A 15081-nucleotide genomic window follows, 5' to 3' on the forward strand; every position below is an offset into this window, starting at 1 on the left:
ACACGCATCACTCTCTGAATGAAAAAGTTGCCCCTTAGGCCCTTTTTAAATTTTTCCCCTCTCACCTTAAACCTATGCCCTCTAGTTTTAAACTCCACTACCAAGGAGAAGATTGACGAGGGCATGGCAATAGATGTTGTCTGTATGGTCTTTAGCAAGGCCTTTGACAAGGTCCTTCATGGCAGGCTGATAGGAAAAGTAAGTCACATGGGATCTGTGGTGAGCTGGTAAGATGGATACAGAACTGGCTTAGTCATAGAACACAGAGAGTAATGGCAGAAGGGTGAGCTTCTGACTGAAGATCTATTACAAATGGTGTTCCACAGGGATCCTTATTGTTTGTAGCATATATAAATGATTTGGACAAGAATGCAGATGGCATGATTAGTAAGTTTGAGGATGACACAAAGATTGTGAGAGCTGCAGATATTGGGGCAGATTGCCAGAGGATACAGCAGGACATAGATAGGCTGAAGATTTGAGTGGAGAAATGGCAGATGGAATTCAATCTGGATAAAAGTAATGCGATGCATTTTGGGAGATCTAGCACAGGAAGGAAGTATACAGTACCTGGCAGAACCCTTAGTAATGTCAATATACAGAGGGATCTAGGTGTACAGTTCCTGAAAGTGACAACACAAGTAGATAAGGTGATCAAGAGAGCACATGGCATGCTTGCCTTCGTCAGTCAGGGCATACAATATAAAAATTGACAAGTCATGTTTCCACCGTACAGAATTTTAGTTTGGCCACATTTGGAATATTGTGTACAGTTCTGGCCGCCACACTACCAGAAGGATGTGGAGGCTTTGGAGACCATTCAGAAATGATTTACCAGGATGTTGCCTGGTTTGGAGGGTATTAGTTTTGAGGAGAGAGTGGACAATTAGGTTTATTTTCACTTGAACATCGAAAGATAAGGAGTGACCTGATAGAAGTTTACAAAATTACAAGAGGCATGGATTGGATAGTCAGTGTCCTTTATTCCAGGGTAGAAATGTCAATTGTTAGGAGACATTGGTTTAAGTTAAAAGGGAGTAAGTTTAAAGGAGATATGAGAGGTAAGATTTTTACTTAAAATGTTCTGCCAGAGGAGTTAGTGGAGGCAGATACAATAGCAAAATCTAAGAGGCATCTTGACAGATATATGAACAGAAAGGGAATGGAGGGATATGGACTGCATAGATCCAAAAGGTTATTAGTTTATAAAGGCATCATGTGTCGGTGCAGGCTTGGTGGACCAAAGGGCGTGTTCCTGTGCTGTAATGTTCTTTGTTCTTTGTTTGTTCTTTGTTGTATGATCCCATTAATATACAGGATTTGCAAATAAAATTATGTATATGTGCAAGCTTAATTCAGTATAATATATTGTATTATAATATATATATTTGGACATATACATTCTAAAATGTGCAGCCTATATGAACATGCAAATATAAATTATTTCAAAGGTGAGATTTTTATATATGGCAACTTTTGCAGATGCAGATTTAATGCAGTGAACGAAGTTTTTGCCTTGTTAATATTTTGATTTTATACATGCGAGCCATTGCCAAATACAGACTTTTTAAGCTTCATAAACTTAATGTTTGTATAAATACCTTAATTTCAATATGATTTTCCACCTATATGGGTTCAATATATCTATAACATACACAGACACACACACACATTTGATTTGATTTCATCACATGTATTTATTGCAAATACAGAACAAAGTGTTGCTCAGTGTGACCATTCTCTGTTGCCGTCTTAAAACACAAAAAGTAAACCAGAACACAGAACACAGAATCAGAAAAGTAAAACAATAAAGTTCATCTCAAGAACGTTAGGTGGTCATTGGAATAGTTCCCGCTTCTGGTGCAGCCATGGGCCTGGATCCGGTCTCCTCCACTCCGATGCCTTGAGTCCCTGCTGCTAAACTGACAACACGCAGCCACGCTTTGCCACACCGGCACCACTGGAACAGAGTCACCATTTTCCAGATGCCATTTCACCTGTACCAAAGCTGCTGCTGCCATGAGTTTATGCTGGGCCAACCTTGCCAATGCAGCTGCTGCCGATGCTTCTGGGTCCTGCACTGGGACAAACTCATTGCTGTCACTGCCTCTGCCATCATTTGACTGGGCCTAGCTGCAGACCTGGAGCCTTGGCTCAACCTGCGAGTCTGTACCATGGGATTGAGCCTGGGACCTGCTCCTCACTTGCTGGGAGACTTTGGGCTGGGGTGGAGCCTTGTCTGCTTTGCTCTGGCATGGCTGCTAGACACACACACACACACAAGCAGTTCCACACAGTTTTAGATACATGCATTCTGCTTGGAAAACATGCAGCTTTTATGTATTTGAAAGCTTTGTAGATGGAACAATTTGAATTTAATTTTACATAAGTGTAGGTTGCAAACATGTAACGGTCTATGCATCAAAATATTCTTCACTCATGCTGTGGTTTCATATCATTTAAACCCTTGCAGATTTCACACATAGATTCAATACACTTGCAGATTGTATGCATACCTACGTATTAATATCACATTATGCCATCTTAATAAGGTTGATAAATATCCAGATTGTATAACCAGATCTATTCAATAGAACAGAGCTTTAAGTATAAAAATACCCCAAAGAACTGTAGGTTCTGGAAATCTGATAAGGATCACTAGACCCAAAATGTTAACTCCGCTTTCTTATCACAGATGCTGCCAGACCTGTTGAGTTTCTCCAGTAATTTCTGTTTTTGTTTGAGATTTAACAATGTATGGGTTTGCACATATTTTAGAATATTTTTAGAATATTTAGAATAGGTTTTCTTGATTTAACTCCGCCATGAGGGTACAGCACCTAAAGCGGATGCAGTGTGGTCTAGAGGGAAAGCTACATGATTTGAGTGCTGAAGTTGGAGAAGCAAAGCACCGCCTATTGTTCTGGTGGAAGTAAAACAATCCCTGGGCACCATTGAAAGCAGATTAAGAAAGATTGCCCCTCCACCTCTCCACCTCCTCTCTCTCGCCTCCCCCCCCACCCCCCCCCGCCCCCCCCCCCCCCCCCCCCCACCACTGGCCACCATCCAATGTTCTGGCCTGAATTTATTCAGCATAAAATGCCACCTAAGTAGATTGTCTGGATATTTGCTACTTAGGGAAATATTGTCTGGACAATCTTTTTCACTGGAACATTATTTATTGAGTGTTACTAAATTTTTCTTTTTTAATATTACTGCAACTCTACCAACAAATGGCTGAAACTAGTTCCCCAGCTCACTCTAGCCAGCTCTATCCTCGTAATTGCCATTACCTAAGTTCTTAGCTCAATCTTGAATGTGAAATTCAATCATGCTATGTTCACTGCTACTTAGAGGCACCTTTGCTTTGAATGTTTATTAACACTGTCTTGTTCCTCATTACCATGTCTAGAACTACATAATCTCCAGTTGCCACTAAAATGTGCTGCTTTAAGAAGCTGGTGAAAACAAGCTTATGAACTCATCTTCTGAGCTGTTTTCACAGAATCTGAGAATTGTTCCTGGAATAATTCCATGAAGGTCAGTGTCCCCTCACCATGTCACCCTTTATTTACATGTGCAAAGTACATGACACTGATCCAGCTAGTTCAGAGCCAGCTCCTAGAGTGAACAGAAACCTGACATTCCTGTTTCTATCTGTCAGCCAGGACTCCCTGATTGGACCAGATTAACAGCCCTAATCAGGGAACTTATATTCAATGAGGTCCACCTGGCTGACATTGTTCCAAATACCACATTCCCTCCCCCTCTTAAGTCCTGGGATGTAGGCCTGTTCATTTTCCTGTAGCTTCTTCTGGGGCGCTTTCGTACCACATATGGTTTATCTGTCTTTGCCTTGGATACTGGTGGCGTGTACTTGACTGTAGCCTACCTCTCGCACCCGGAATGTCTCGGAAGAAATTCAACTTCTTCAGGCAGTAACTGCGCTGAGACTGCGACATCTGCCATGTCCATCTCATTCTCAGATGTTTCTTTGATGCTAGCCAGAAGTGGAGAGCCGACGGGTTCCAATAGCCTCGCTGAATGTTCTGAGGAGTCGGCTATGTTTTGCTCCTGCCCCGTTTGCAAGGTTGCAGCTTTCACTTGGTCCATGTGCTTGTTCAGGACTGCCTCTCCTACCTGAACTTTGTACATCACGGGACCTGACCTCACGTTGAACATACCTCTTACCCATGCAGGGCCATTCCCATGGTCTCGACACCAAATTTTGTCCCCTGAAGGAAGCTGCCTCTCGCTTAGCAGAGTCTGTTTCTTTAAGCCTGCCTTCAAAGTTTGATTACTCTTTCTGCCAGACCACTGGACAATGGATGGTATGGAGCTGTCCTTGCATGTCAAATGCCATTCAACTTTAGGAAATACTCAAATTCCCTGCTGGTAAATGATGGCTCATTGTCTGTAAACACTTCCGGGAGTCCGTGTATTGCAAAAGATGCTTGCAGCTTTTGAATCATCATTTCCATGTTTGACGAATGAACTCTGTGCACTTCCAACCACTTTGAATGGGCTTCCACAAGGACTAAGAAAATGGAGCCCATGAAAGGTCTGGGGTAGCTGATGTGTAACCGAGTCCAGGGTTTACCAGGCTATTCGCCATCCAATCCTGGCAACCAGACATAACTTCTCACCAACATCTTCATTTTGGAAACCCCTGGATGACCCTGGTGGAGTTCAGCCAAGCAGAACAGGCTCTTCTATTGGCAACACCACTGGTGGTACATCTGCCAGTGGGAGGCAGCTCACGGCATCCACATTTGCCACTCTGCCTCCCGGACTGTGTTCCAACTTGGAATTGTATGCACTCAGAGTAAGAGTCCACCAACGATTTCAAGCAGAAGCTATGGGTGGCATGTCACTGTCCTCTTTGAGTAATCCTAGCATGGGTTTGTGGTGGAGGTATCGGTGTAACATTTGTGCACCAAAGGTGAGCACCAAATATTCCTTCTGTATCTGGGTATATTTTCATTCAGCATCAGCCAAAATCCAGTAAGTATATGCTATCGGGTGTTCTTCTCCACTGGGTCACCAGTGAGCCAACACTACCCTGATACTGTACAAGGAGGCATTGCATGTCAGCATCGCATCTTATTTTGGATCATGATGTGCCAACACCTTAGGTGACGATAGCTGCTTCTTCACTTCCCTAAAGGATGCCTCTTGGCTACGAGACCATTTCCAAGGCTGGCCCATCAGTGCAAGGAAATACCTAAGCTCTGGTACAGACGTGGGAACTAGTTTGTCTTTGATTACCCTCGCTTTAACTTCCAAAGGATATAACCCAGTCATCCAGCATGTCATCTAGATAAATGGCAACCTGGAGTAGACTTTGTAAAATGTTGTCCATCATCCACTAAAAAATGGCACAAGCTGATGATACCCAAAAAGGCAGTCGTGTATATTCGTACAAACCTTTATGGGTATTATTTGTAGCATATTTCTGGGAATCCTCATCTAACTGCAGTTGCAGGTATGCATGGCTCATGTGCAGTTTTGTGAAGGACACTTTTGCAGATAAGGCCTCTATGTGAAGGATTGTATATTTATCCAGCTGTGAAAAGCTGTTTACCATTTGTTTAAAATCCTCACAAAGCCCACAATGAGCTTCACAATCAGTATGATCAGTGCTGTCCATTGCATAAACTGAACTGGTTTGATGATTCCCTCGCTTTACAGCCTCCACAATTCTGCCTCTACTTTTCCATGTAAGGCAAATGGTACTGGGCAGGCCTTGAGAATCATGGAATTTCTTCCTGGTCAACATATAAGGTGGCCTTGCCTCCTTTGATAGTCCCTAGGGCTTCCTGAAAAACTTCCAGGTATTTAATTAGGATTTCACTCAGGCAGCCATTTTCTAATCAAAAAATGGTGAGCCAATCAAGTTGAATCTTTCTCAACCAATTTCGTCCCAGCAAGGTTGGGCTCGAGCCTTTTACTACAATCGGTGGTAACTGAACCAGCTGCTTCTCATAAGAGACCAGAACCAAAGTTGTACCCTTACTCCAAAGAAGAGCCCCAGTATAGCTTCTCAGCCTCGCTGAGGTCTTGTGCAAACTTAAGGGTTGGAGTCCAGAGTGAAGTTTGGTAAAGATTGGTTCCACAATCATAGATACAGCCTCACCAGTATCAACTTCCATTAGAACCTGGTGATCTTTTAACCAGATATTTATTTTGATTGGTTCTGATTTCTGTTACTAAGCAATTTAACTGTTTCAATCCAGCATGTAGGTGGACTTTCCAGCGTGTGCATTCCTGAATATCAGCTTATGAGTTCTCTTACACAATTCAGGCCTAGTGAGACATCTTTGCCGTCTCGTGTCTGAATACAGACAGCAATTGCAATGGCCTGCCGGATCCTCCAGAAAACTTTAACTGTTTGGCCGAGGCTTGACTTTGTTTAGGGGTTTTGCTGTGGGGTGACCTATAGTCCCTCTGTTCAGGATATGGCCTGAGTGAGGCTACGCAATTGCCTTCAATCAAGTGGTGCCCCCAAGCTCTGTCAGCCTGGCGAGGGTGTCCATTTAAGTTGGAATACTCTGCAACTCATAAGCTAGACTTTTTGCATTTTCTAATGACAAAGCCAATTGTAGCACCTGTTTGAAGTCCAGTTGGGCTTCAGCTAGTAGGTACTTTTGTGTGGTCACAACATTGATCCCACATCCCAAACAGTCTATCAGCAACTCACTTAGGGTTAAACCAAAATCTCATGCCTCTGCCAGTCATCTTAACCTTGTCAAAAACTCTGATATGGATTCCCCTAGTTCTCGAAATGCTGAGTAAAACCATTAGTGTCTCAGAAACAGAGGAGCTTTGAGGTTGAAATATTCCTTAGCGAAATCTGTAAACTCTTGAAAGGTTTTATCATCTCGTACCTTAGGAAATGTTAGGCTCCTAATAACCGAAAAAAAGCTGCGGATCCACAAGCTGTCAAGAGAATTACTTGTTGCTTTTCATCTGCCCCAATGTCATTTGCCCAGAAAAAAGCAACACATTCTTTCCACATACTGGGCACAGTCTTCGATGCCAAGTGGGACTAATATAGTTTGGGCACACAGTCAGCATGGATGAATTGGATTGAAGGGTCTATTTCCATGTTGGATGACTCTATGACTCTGTGACTTTGATTACAGCCTTTAACAATATACAAACAGTAACCAGTCTTCAAATGAAACTAATGTGGTTTTTAAAGACTTGAACAGCTGAAGGGCTCTCTATGAATGTACACGGTTATTGACTGCAGGACTTGTAAATGCATGGATGTGATTTCTGGAAGGTTCTAATATACTGGAATAGTCTGACTCTCTTTTCCCAGTGCCCAAAGAGTCCTGTACACTCTGGATTTTTGTTTGACTCTTGTTATTTTCTTCTGTTGTTTTATTTATTTTTTAAGATCAAGCATCCTATTATACCAAAAGTAGGGATTTCACTTAGCGTCATAGAGTCATAAATATCCACAGAACAGAAAAAGGTCCATTCACCAATTCTATCAGTGCCAGTCAAAAACACCATCTAATTGTTATAATCCCATTTTCCAGCATTTAGCCCATAGGCTTGTATACCTTAGCATTGCAAATGCATATCTGAAATGCACTTGTCCGAATAGAAAATTTAAAACCAGTTTGCCTCTATCCTAGATGTTCATGTTAGTTTGGATACTTTGACTGAATCATTGGAAGATATTTAAAAAGAGAAGCCTAAACAGCATAGACGGTTTCTTAATAATTATTATTCATGTTGCTGGCATTGTCTACAGTGCTGTATCTAATCTTTTATAAATTTCAAAGCAGTTTTGTCCTCTGACTTCATTCTTCACCTAAAGACTTTGGGGAGACAGGAGGTGAATTCACCATTGAATTCCTAACCTCTGACCTGCTTTTGTAGCCACATTGCTGGTCAAGTTTACATTCTGGTCAATGGTGACATGCAGAAGTTTGACATTAGGGGATTCAACAATGGTAATGCCATTGAAAGTGAATGAGAGAAGGTTAGATTTCCTTTCATTGGAGATGATTGTTGCAAGCACTTGTGTGGTATGAATATTAGTTGCACTTATTAGGATTGGATGTTGTCCAAGTCCTGTTCCATATGGATACAGACTGCTTCAGTTTCTAAGAAACAATGCTGAACTTTGCAAACATTCTCATTTCTGCTCAAACGATGGAGGGAAGGTCATTTGTTGAAGCAGCAGAAGATGGTTAGGCCTAGGACACTACCCTGAGGAACTCCTGCAGAGATGTCCTTGGGCTGAGACGATTGCCCTCTAACAACCAAAACCATCTTCTTTTATGCCAGATCTGACTCCAAACAGCAGAGAGATTTCCCCTTGATTCCCATTGACTACAGTTTTGATGGCGTTCCTTAGTGCCTCACTTGGTCAATGCAGTTTTGATGTCAAGGTCTGTCACTCGAAGCTAACCTCTGGAATTCAGCTCTTTTGTCCATATTTGGATCAATGTTCGTGTGAGGTCAGGAGCTGAATGGTGATAATGGAACCTAATCTGAGCTTCAGCGAGCCGATTATTACTTTGCAAGTGTCACTTAATAATAGATCAATGAGCCACTAATAGGGTGGTAATTGGCCAGGTTAGATTTATTCTGCTTTTGTGCACAGGACATATTCAGGCAATTTTCATCATAGATGCTGGTGCTGTAATTGTACTGAAACAGTTCACTAAGTGCACAGCTAGGAGCACAAATCTTCATCACTATCACCAGAATGTTGGCAAGGCCTTTGCAGTATTAAATGTCTTCAACCATTTGCAAATCAAATTACTGGGGACCCCAGGAGAAGTTCATGTTAGATCATTCACTTGGCACTTCTGGTTGAGGGTAGATAGAAATGTTTTAGCATTATCTTTTGGACTGATGTTCTGCGTTCCTCCATCATTGAGGAAAGCGGTAGCGATATTTGTGGAGTCTTCATCACCTGCTCATTGGTTAGTGCTGTTACAATCTTTCACTCCACCTGGCAAAGCAGGCAGTGCTACGGTTCAGTGTGTGATCAAATAGTTTCTATCCCCCACATACAAATTGTGGGTTCAAGCCCATAGAATGAACTTTGACGCTAATACAATCTGACTTGGAGGCTCACACCAACTCTGTTACGTAAAAGCCATTCTCATGATGAGGCAAGGCTGATTTCTTGCCAAGAGTCTCTGTGGCAGTCTCTGAGAGAACCCACGAGGAAATTCTTGACTAACTTTCACTAATGCATATCATCCTGTCAAGGAACAACAATTGGCAATGAATCAAAGAAAAATGAAATGATACAACACTGAAAGACACTTTTGCAATGATTCCTGCGCCAGCTCCGTAAAAGAGTTATGTAGGTTGTTGCATTTCCCCTCACTGCGTGTCATGTATTTATAGAATTCTCTTCAAAGGTTAACACCAATTCTGCTTTGATTACTCTTTTATGCAATGTATTACAGATCATTTCAAAGTTGCATTTGGAAATAGGTTTTTCTTATTAATGCATCAAAATGCTTCATGATTTTGAACACCTATGAAATTTCTGTTAACCTTCACTATTCTTAGAAGAAAATCTCCCTGTTTCTCTAGTCTCCCGCATAACTAAAGGTTGGCTTGTTCACAACCTTGTTATCATTCCTGAAGTGTGATTGCCAAAGTTGAAAACTAAATTTTGTCTCATCAATGATTTTAAAAAGGTTAAGATAACTTCCTTACTTTCTGTTCACTATCTCTGTTTATTAAACCAAGGGCCCTGAATATATAAGATGCTTGAAACATGTGCTGTTGCTTTCAAAGATTTGTGTATCTATGCCTCCAAGTTTATCTGTTCTAGACCTTCATTTATAATTGTGCCACTTAATTTATATAACTTTTCTGCATTCTTCTGACAAAGCTGTAGTACTTCACACTTCTGTGTTAAATTTCATGTCAACTACCTGGCTATTTCTCTAGTGTGTCTATATTCTGCACAGTGCTTACTACATTTTTGAAACTGGGCCTTTCTGCAATCATTGAGATAATGTGATCGATATCTAAATCTAGGTCAATAATGTAGATTAAAAAGAACAATGATCCTAACACAAATCTCTGCAAATTTCTACTATATACAATTCTGTGGTCTGAACTAGAACTAATCACTACTATTCTCTGCATTTTGTCTTTTAGTCATTTGATGACAATGCTGCCCTTTTGATCGATTTGACTTCAATTTTGCTAACAAGGTCATATGTGGCACAATGTGGAAGTTCATACACATAACATCAACCAGAACAACCACTGGCATCAAAACTTCCATTGTTACATTATATTTAGTTCTTGCATTCATAGTTCAACAATGTTCCTACTTGTTTGCTCCATTAGCTTACCTTTCTTGTCACAAGATGAATTAGATGCTCTCCATTATTGTCCAAAAAGTTTCTCAAACATATTTCTTGGATTATATAGGCAACTATGGATGGGCAATAAATGCTGACCAGCCAGCAAAGCCCAAGTCCCACTAGTAACTAAAGCAAAAGACCTAATTTTAAGAAAAAATCTTTTTGCATGAAATACTGGCCCTCCTTTGTCTAACTTGCTTGTTACCTCCTCAAAGTATTCTAGTAGATTTATCAGTGACAACTTCTCCTTGATGAACTGTGTTGACTCAGCTCTATTTTACCATGCACTTCCAAGTGTTGCACAATCTCATCCTTAATAAATGGGCTCTAAAATCATATCAATGACTGAGTTCAGACTAACTGGCCTATAATTTTCCTATCTTCTGTCTCCCTCCCATCTTAACCAGCGGTGTTACATTAACCATTTTTCCATTCCTCTGAAACCCACCCTGACTCCAGTGGTGCCTGAAAGATCACTACTAATGCCTCCACAATCTCCTCAGCTCTGTCATTCAGAAACCTGGGGTGTAGTCCATCCAGTCTGGGTGATTTATCCATTTTCAGACCTTACACTTCTCCAGCACCTTCTCTTTGATGGCTGCCACTACAGTCACCTCTGCCCCTGACTCTCTTGAAGTTCTGGTATTCTACTGGGGTCTTCCCTTGTGAAGACTCATGCATAGTGCCTATTCAGTTCCTTCGCCATTTCTTTGTTCCCCATTACTACATCTCCAGCCTCATTTTCCAGTGGTCCAAAGTCCTTTCTTGCCTCTCTCTCTCTTACCTTTTATATATTTAAACAAGTTCTTGCAATCTTAAATTATTAGCCAGCTTACCCTTATATTTCATCTTCTTCTCCTTTATTGCTTTTTCAGTTGTCCATGGCTAGTATTTAAAGGCTTCCCACTAATCTTCACCACATGGTATATTTTTTCTTTTGCTATAATGCTCTCCCTAACTCCCTTTGTCAGCCACGGTTGCCTTGTCCACCCCTTAGTATGCTTCTTCTTCCTTAGGATGCTGCTCCACCATCTTGCCTGTAAGACTCCCCTTCCAATCAACTCTGGCCACTTCCTCCTCATGTTTTTATAGTTACCTTTCTACAATTGTAATACCATTACATCTGATTCCAGCTTCTTCCTCTCAAACTGCAGGGAGAATTCTATCATATTATGGTCAATGCTGCACACCTCAGTTCCACCCACCCCGGGGTTCCTTCACCTTAATTGAATTTCCCTAATCAAGTCTACATCATTACACATCAGCAAATCCAGAATTTCTTATTCCCTATTGTGTTTGAACACAAGCTGCCCAAGAACATTTTGTAGGCATTCCACAAATTATTTTTCTTGGGATCTGCTACCAACCTGATTTTCCCAATCCATATTGAAGTCCCCCATGATTATTGTAATCGTGCCTTTCTTACATGTCTTTTCAATGTTCTGATTTATTTTCTGCCCTACATCCTGACTACTGCCAGGGGGCTGGTATACAACTCCTATTTGGGTCTTTTCTCCTTTGCGGTTTCTCAATTCTACCCACACGGATTCTACACCTTCTGACTGTATATCACTTCTTGCTATTGATTTAATTTCATTTCTCACGAACAAGGCAACCCTGCTCCCTCTGCCCATCAACTTGTCTTTTCAATAGGAATGTACATCCTTTGGTGGGGAAACGGTGGTCACTGTATGAATGCAGTCTGAACCCATTGAAGATTTAAAGGAGACCAGAATGTCTTCAGACCTAAACAAGAGAGCTTGGATGGCATCAGGGTGTCCAACGCATTGGAGGCAAAATTGTTTTCCCTGGGGTGGTAGAGGAAGTTGAGTTTCTGTTCGCAGTGGCAGCAGAGGGAGTTGAGTTTGTGTTTGCAGTGGCAGCAGAGGGAGTTGGGTTTGTGTCCTCAGTGGCAGCAGAGGGAGGCGAGTTTCGGCCCAGTGCCCCGTGCAGGATCCGCCAGCTTTAGCAGTGTCTGTATTTCCAAGATCAGCCCAGCGCAGATTCATGGCATCAGTGGTATTGGTAGTGGCAAGATAGCACCAAAGAATGGTGACTGTACTGCAGCAGCAGCATGGTGAAGGCTGGACAAATGCTCCATGTAGAGTGGAAGAGACCAAATCCAATCCCAAGGCTATGTACTTAAGAAGGACTTTAATGTTGAACTTTCATTTCTTTATTTTTCTACTTTTGCACTCTATGTCTGGTTTATTTCTGTTTTAATTTGGTGCTGGAGAGTGGTGACATTATACAACATTTTTCACTGTATTTGTAACAAATACATTTAACAAATACATGTGACAATAAATGCACAATTCAATCAATTCAGTTCCCAGCCCTGATCCCTTTGCAGCCATGCCTCTGTGATACCCACAACATCATACCTGGTGATTTCAATCTGCGACACACGTTCATTTACCTTGTTCCATTTACTTAGTGTATTTAAGTGCAACACCCTGAGTCCTGCATTGACTGCCACCCCACTCACAGTTGGCCCCTTATTTGCTGTGCCTGAAATTTAGATTCCTCAGCCTTTCCATACTCTCTGTCCTATTACAGGTTCTGTAAAAATGAATAACCTCTGTTGAGCCCTCCCCCATTTAATTTATTCCATAATTTTCCATATATTTGAACCTTCCACACTGCACAAATTAATTTGAAGCCCTATTCACAGCCCTAGTTATGCAACTCACCAGCATCCTGGACCCAGTGTGATTGCAGTGGAGCCCATTCTATCGGAACAGGTCTCTTCTTGCCCAGTACTGGTGGCAATGTTTCATGAATTTGAACCTGTTTCTCCCACACCAATCTTTGAGCCACACACTTACCTCTTTAATCTTGTTGACCTTGTGCCAATTAGCTCATGGCTCAGGTAATAATTTGGAGATTTGTGGCTCTGCTTTATAATTTATCCCCTAGCTGCTCATATTACCTCAGTAGAACCTGAGTCCTCTTTCTACCTATACCATTAGTACCTACGTAGACCATGATAACTGGATTTTTCTCCTCTCACACCATGAGATATTCCGAACCATGGCACCAGCCAGGTAACACAGCCTTCAAGACTCTCAATCCTGATCATAGAGAACAGTGTCTATTCCCCAACTATAATATTCCCAATTACATCTACATTTCTCTTCTCTCCCTCTTGAATGGCTCCCTGTACCGCTGTGCTATGGTCAGTTTTCTCATCCTCCTTGCAGCTCCCACTCTCATCCACATCGGGAGCAAGAATCTCAAACCTGTTAGAAAATCTCAAAGGCTGAGGCTCCATGAGCACCATCTTCTGGAACCCTCTACCTGCCTCTCTCATAGTCACACCATCCTGTCCTGACTACTGTACTTAATCTAAAGGGTGTGACTGCCTCCTGAAACATAATGTCCAGGTAATTCTCTCCCACCCCTGAAATGCCAGAATTCTCTCTGAGAAGTAAGAACTAATTACTCATTCTTTGCAGGATTTATTTAGCCCTATGATTTATACTCTGTGTAACCATCAGATTGCTTGCTAGTTTAAAACAAATTGATGCAGTCTTAAAAACTTTATTAGTTTCATTTAATCTTTTGGATCAAACACTCAGTGAACACAACTCCACTTCACCTCATGGTGGGGGTAATATTTCCTGAGAAGATTCTCCGGGATCTTTATACCTCCAGAAATTACAACCTAGCTATACAAAAAAAAAGGATTTAGACAATTGAGAAGAAGAAGACGTTCTTGCCTGATCTTCCTCCTTTAGCTAGAGATCAAAGTGGATTCCATTTTCTGGAGTCTGTCTCCCCCTAGGGGTCATTGAGGAGAGGGGAATTACTTATTGGGTACACATCCCCTCAGGGGTAATGATTGTAAAACACCAAAACTACCACCCAATTTCGTGTGTTTTAGCTTTGATATAGAATCTGCACTTATTTTTGAATTTGTTTTCGAGTAAGTTGAGAAAAAGTGCTTACACACAGTGGTATGACGACCCAGAATTGGGTCTCCAGAATAGTAAGCATCAAGACTTCTCCAGCTTAAATCAGAAATTTCATCACTATTGCATTGTGATTGAGGAGCTCCACTGATGCAGTGGTATTGTTCCTACCTCTGAGTCAGAAGGCCTGGGTTCAAGTCCTGCCTTCTCCAGTGATGTGTCATTGCATAGCTGTGAAGTTGGGCAGAGTACTTGTGGATCGGGAGGCAGGAAGTTAGAATTTGGTGTTTGTAAAACACTAGGGGGTAACGGATTGTGTGGTCCTTATAAACATCATGTGCTTTTTCTGTGCTTAGAGATTTAAAATGGATGTCTGTGAACAGCAGCTTGAAAGTTCGTAAGTACACAGAGAGCACCTGAATTGAAACATTTGTATGTAAGGGCCATACAGTTAGCAGGCCAAGCAGCAGTTTTTACCAAGACAACAGGCTTTTGAATTTAGCCAATCAATTTGAAACAGATAACTAGATACCAAAAATCTAATAAATTTAATTCTGACGGTTTTGACAACATTGGGCCAATCCTATTGTAAGAAATATTGATATGTCATCAAGGATATAAAAAGAATGGGGCAGTTGGACAAAGACCCCAGAGCTAGCTGCCATCCACCAGAGCTAATGGCCCTCAGCTCTCAAGAGAGAATCGCTGGCTTTCACAGCCTCCTCCATGTCTTAGAGAAAGTACCATCTAAATAAAAATGGTATCAATGGCACAACTAGTTAATATTCCTCACAGAAGAATTG

The sequence above is a fragment of the Rhincodon typus genome, chromosome 24 (assembly GCF_021869965.1).
Source record: "Rhincodon typus isolate 14 chromosome 24, sRhiTyp1.1, whole genome shotgun sequence".
Lineage (NCBI taxonomy): Eukaryota > Metazoa > Chordata > Chondrichthyes > Orectolobiformes > Rhincodontidae > Rhincodon > Rhincodon typus.